The sequence below is a fragment of the Cibotium barometz genome, chromosome 38 (assembly GCF_041138505.1).
Source record: "Cibotium barometz isolate CiBa-2024 chromosome 38, ASM4113850v1, whole genome shotgun sequence".
Taxonomy (NCBI): domain Eukaryota; kingdom Viridiplantae; phylum Streptophyta; class Polypodiopsida; order Cyatheales; family Cibotiaceae; genus Cibotium; species Cibotium barometz.
Window position 1 is genome coordinate 22,902,594 of NC_141083.1, and position 6,000 is coordinate 22,908,593.

Genomic DNA, 6,000 nt, shown 5'->3' on the forward strand with positions numbered 1-6,000 from the left:
TTGAAATCTAGCTCTACCATGTGGTGGAGCTAGAATGCATTCTTCTAGCTCTACCATGTGGTAGAGCTAGACTTCAATGAATGTAACCGGCTGAGCCTGAATGTAACTGTGGTAGAGCTGCATTCTACCTAAACCTTACTGTAGAGATAGAATGCTTTGAGGTCTAGCTCTACCATGTGGTGGAGCTAGAATTGCATTTGAGGTCTAGCTCTACCATGTGGTAGAGCTAGAATCGTAGAGGTAGAAAGCTTTGAGGGCTAGATCTACCATGTAGCAGAGCAAGAATGCATCGATCTAGCTGTGTTCCATACACATCAACAAAACCAATTACTCCAAGAAGAGATCTACTTCTCATGACAAGAATCAAGGAGCTAGAATTGCATTTGATCTAGCTCTACCACGTGGTAGAGCTGTATTCTGCCTAGACCACATCGTAGAGCTAGAATGCTTTAGGTCCAGCTCCACCATGTGGTGGAGCTAGAATGCATTCTTCTAGCTCTACCACCATGTGGTAGAGCTAGACTTCAATGAATGTACCGGTGGCTGAGGTTGAATGTAACTGTGGTAAACCACATTATAGAGATAGAATGCTTTGAGGTCTCTACCATGTGGTGGAGCTATTATTGCATTTGAGGTCTAGCTCTACCATGTGGTGGAGCTAGAATCGTAGATGTAGAAAGTTTTGAGGTCTAGCTCTACCATGTCTAGCTCTACCATGTGGTGGAGCTAGAATCGTAGAGGTAGAAAGCTTTGAGGTCTAGCTCTATCTTGTGGTAGAGCAAGAATGCATCGATCTAGCTGTGTTCCATACACATCAACAAAATCAATTACTCCAAGAAGAGACCTACTTCACATGACAAGAACCAAGGAGCTATAATTGCATTTGAGGTCCAGCTCTACCACGTGGTAGAGCTGTATCCAACCTAGACCACATCGTAGAGCTAGACTGCTTTGAGGTCTAGCTCTACCATGTGGTGGAGCTAGAATTGCATTTGAGGTCTAGCTCTACCATGTGGTAGAGCTGTATTCTATCTAGACTACATCGTAGAGCTAGAATGCTTTGAAGTCCAGCTCTACCATGTGGTGGAGCTAGAATGCATTCTTCTAGCTCTACCATGTGGTAGATCTAGACTTCAATGAATGTAACCGGATGAGGTTGAATGTAACTGTTGTAGAGCTAGACCTCAAAGCTTTCTACCTCTACGATTCTAGCTCCACCACATGGTAGAGCTAGACCTCAACTGAAATTCTAGCTCCACCACATGGTAGAGCTAGACCTCAAGGAATTCTATCTTAATTACTCCATCTTGGAGCTCTCAATTATACATTTATTAGTCTTGCTCTACCACATGGTAGAGCTAGATAAATGCATTCTAGCTGGACTTTAAAGTATTCTAGTGCTGGTTTTTCAATGGATATTATCTCTACCAGGTGGCAGAGCAAGATTAATAAATGTATTGAGACCAGAATGCTTTGAAATCTAGCTCTACCATGTGGTGGAGCTAGAACGCATTCTTCTAGCTCTACCATGTGGTAGAGCTAGACTTCAATGAATGTAACCGGCTGAGCCTGAATGTAACTGTGGTAGAGCTGCATTCTACCTAAACCTTACTGTAGAGATAGAATGCTTTGAGGTCTAGCTCTACCATGTGGTGGAGCTAGAATTGCATTTGAGGTCTAGCTCTACCATGTGGTAGAGCTAGAATCGTAGAGGTAGAAAGCTTTGAGGGCTAGATCTACCATGTAGCAGAGCAAGAATGCATTGATCTAGCTGTGTTCCATACACATCAACAAAACCAACTACTCCAAGAAGAGATCTACTTCTCATGACAAGAATCAAGGAGCTAGAATTGCATTTGATCTAGCTCTACCACGTGGTCGAGCTGTATTCTGCCTAGACCACATCGTAGAGCTAGAATGCTTTAGGTCCAGCTCCACCATGTGGTGGAGCTAGAATGCATTCTTCTAGCTCTACCACCATGTGGTAGAGCTAGACTTCAATGAATGTACCGGTGGCTGAGGTTGAATGTAACTGTGGTAAACCACATTATAGAGATAGAATGCTTTGAGGTCTCTACCATGTGGTGGAGCTATTATTGCATTTGAGGTCTAGCTCTACCATGTGGTGGAGCTAGAATCGTAGATGTAGAAAGCTTTGAGGTCTAGCTCTACCATGTCTAGCTCTACCATGTGGTGGAGCTAGAATCGTAGAGGTAGAAAGCTTTGAGGTCTAGCTCTACCTTGTGGTAGAGAAAGAATGCATCGATCTAGCTGTGTTCCATACACATCAACAAAATCAATTACTCCAAGAAGAGACCTACTTCACATGACAAGAACCAAGGAGCTATAATTGCATTTGAGGTCCAGCTCTACCACGTGGTAGAGCTGTATCCAACCTAGACCACATCGTAGAGCTAGACTGCTTTGAGGTCTAGCTCTACCATGTGGTGGAGCTAGAATTGCATTTGAGGTCTAGCTCTACCATGTGGTAGAGGTGTATTCTATCTAGACTACATCGTAGAGCTAGAATGCTTTGAAGTCCAGCTCTACCATGTGGTGGAGCTAGAATGCATTCTTCTAGCTCTACCATGTGGTAGATCTAGACTTCAATGAATGTAACCGGATGAGGTTGAGTGTAACTGTGGTAGAGCTAGACCTCAAAGCTTTCTACCTCTACGATTCTAGCTCCACCACATGGTAGAGCTAGACCTCAACTGAAATTCTAGCTCCACCACATGGTAGAGCTAGACCTCAAGGAATTCTATCTTAATTACTCCATCTTGGAGCTCTCAATTATACATTTATTAGTCTTGCTCTACCACATGGTAGAGCTAGATAAATGCATTCTAGCTGGACTTTAAAGTATTCTAGTGCTGGTTTTTCAATGGATATTATCTCTACCAGGTGGCAGAGCAAGATTAATAAATGTATTGAACAGAATGCTTTGAAATCTAGCTCTACCATGTGGTGGAGCTAGAATGCATTCTTATAGCTTTACCATGTGGTAGAGCTAGACTTCAATGAATGTAACCGGCTGAGGTTGAATGTAACTGTGGTAGAGCTGTATTCTACCTAAACCACATTGTAGAGATAGAATGCTTTGAGGTCTAGCTCTACCATGTGCTGGAGCTAGAATTGCATTTCAGGTCTAGCTCTACCATGTGGTGGAGCTAGAGTCGTAGAGGTAGAAAGCTTTGAGGTCTAGCTCTACCATGTCTAGCTCTACCATGTGGTGGAGCTAGAATTGTAGAGGCAGAAAGCTTTGAGGTCTAGCTCTACCTTGTGGTAGAGCAAGAATGCATCGATCTAGCTGTGTTCCATACACATCAACAAAACCAATTACTCCAAGAAGAGACCTACTTCACATGACAAGAACCAAGGAGCTATAGTTGTATTTGAGGTCCAGCTCTACCACGTGGTAGAGCTGTATCCAACCTAGACCACATCGTAGAGCTAGACTGCTTTGAGGTCTAGCTCTACCATGTGGTGGAGCTAGAATTGCATTTGAGGTCTAGCTCTACCATGTGGTAGAGCTAGAATCGTAGAGGTAGAAAGCTTTGAGGGCTAGATCTACCATGTAGCAGAGCAAGAATGCATCGATCTAGCTGTGTTCCATACACATCAACAAAACCAATTACTCCAAGAAGAGATCTACTTCTCATGACAAAAATCAAGGAGCTAGAATTGCATTTGATCTAGCTCTACCACGTGGTAGAGCTGTATTCTGCCTAGACCACATCGTAGAGCTAGAATGCTTTAGGTCCAGCTCCACCATGTGGTGGAGCTAGAATGCATTCTTCTAGCTCTACCACCATGTGGTAGAGCTAGACTTCAATGAATGTACCGATGGCTGAGGTTGAATGTAACTGTGGTAAACCACATTATAGAGATAGAATGCTTTGAGGTCTCTACCATGTGGTGGAGCTATTATTGCATTTGAGGTCTAGCTCTACCATGTGGTGGAGCTAGAATCGTAGATGTAGAAAGCTTTGAGGTCTAGCTGTACCATGTCTAGCTCTACCATGTGGTGGAGCTAGAATCGTAGAGGTAGAAAGCTTTGAGGTCTAGCTCTACCTTGTGGTAGAGCAAGAATGCATCGATCTAGGTGTGTTCCATACACATCAACAAAATCAATTACTCCAAGAAGAGACCTACTTCACATGACAAGAACCAAGGAGCTATAATTGCATTTGAGGTCCAGCTCTACCACGTGGTAGAGCTGTATCCAACCTAGACCACATCGTAGAGCTAGACTGCTTTGAGGTCTAGCTCTACCATGTGGTGGAGCTAGAATTGCATTTGAGGTCTAGCTCTACCATGTGGTAGAGCTGTATTCTATCTAGACTACACCGTAGAGCTAGAATGCTTTGAAGTCCAGCTCTACCATGTGGTGGAGCTAGAATGCATTCTTCTAGCTCTACCATGTGGTAGATCTAGACTTCAATGAATGTAACCGGATGAGGTTGAATGTAACTGTTGTAGAGCTAGACCTCAAAGCTTTCTACCTCTACGATTCTAGCTCCACCACATGGTAGAGCTAGACCTCAACTGAAATTCTAGCTCCACCACATGGTAGAGCTAGACCTCAAGGAATTCTATCTTAATTACTCCATCTTGGAGCTCTCAATTATACATTTATTAGTCTTGCTCTACCACATGGTAGAGCTAGATAAATGCATTCTAGCTGGACTTTAAAGTATTCTAGTGCTGGTTTTTCAATGGATATTATCTCTACCAGGTGGCAGAGCAAGATTAATAAATGTATTGAACAGAATGCTTTGAAATCTAGCTCTACCATGTGGTGGAGCTAGAATGCATTCTTATAGCTTTACCATGTGGTAGAGCTAGACTTCAATGAATGTAACCGGCTGAGGTTGAATGTAACTGTGGTAGAGCTGTATTCTACCTAAACCACATTGTAGAGATAGAATGCTTTGAGGTCTAGCTCTACCATGTGCTGGAGCTAGAATTGCATTTCAGGTCTAGCTCTACCATGTGGTGGAGCTAGAGTCGTAGAGGTAGAAAGCTTTGAGGTCTAGCTCTACCATGTCTAGCTCTACCATGTGGTGGAGCTAGAATCGTAGAGGCAGAAAGCTTTGAGGTCTAGCTCTACCTTGTGGTAGAGCAAGAATGCATCGATCTAGCTGTGTTCCATACACATCAACAAAACCAATTACTCCAAGAAGAGACCTACTTCACATGACAAGAACCAAGGAGCTATAATTGTATTTGAGGTCCAGCTCTACCAAGTGGTAGAGCTGTATCCAACCTAGACCACATCGTAGAGCTAGACTGCTTTGAGGTCTAGCTCTACCATGTGGTGGAGCTAGAATTGCATTTGAGGTCTAGCTCTACCATGTGGTAGAGCTAGAATCGTAGAGGTAGAAAGCTTTGAGGGCTAGATCTACCATGTAGCAGAGCAAGAATGCATCGATCTAGCTGTGTTCCATACACATCAACAAAAGCAATTACTCCAAGAAGAGATCTACTTCTCATGACAAGAATCAAGGAGCTAGAATTGCATTTGATCTAGCTCTACCACGTGGTAGAGCTGTATTCTGCCTAGACCACATCGTAGAGCTAGAATGCTTTAGGTCCAGCTCCACCATGTGGTGGAGCTAGAATGCATTCTTCTAGCTCTACCACCATGTGGTAGAGCTAGACTTCAATGAATGTACCGATGGCTGAGGTTGAATGTAACTGTGGTAAACCACATTATAGAGATAGAATGCTTTGAGGTCTCTACCATGTGGTGGAGCTATTATTGCATTTGAGGTCTAGCTCTACCATGTGGTGGAGCTAGAATCGTAGATGTAGAAAGCTTTGAGGTCTAGCTCTACCATGTCTAGCTCTACCATGTGGTGGAGCTAGAATCGTAGAGGTAGAAAGCTTTGAGGTCTAGCTCTACCTTGTGGTAGAGCAAGAATGCATCGATCTAGCTGTGTTCCATACACATCAACAAAATCAATTACTCCAAGAAGAGACCTACTTCACATGACA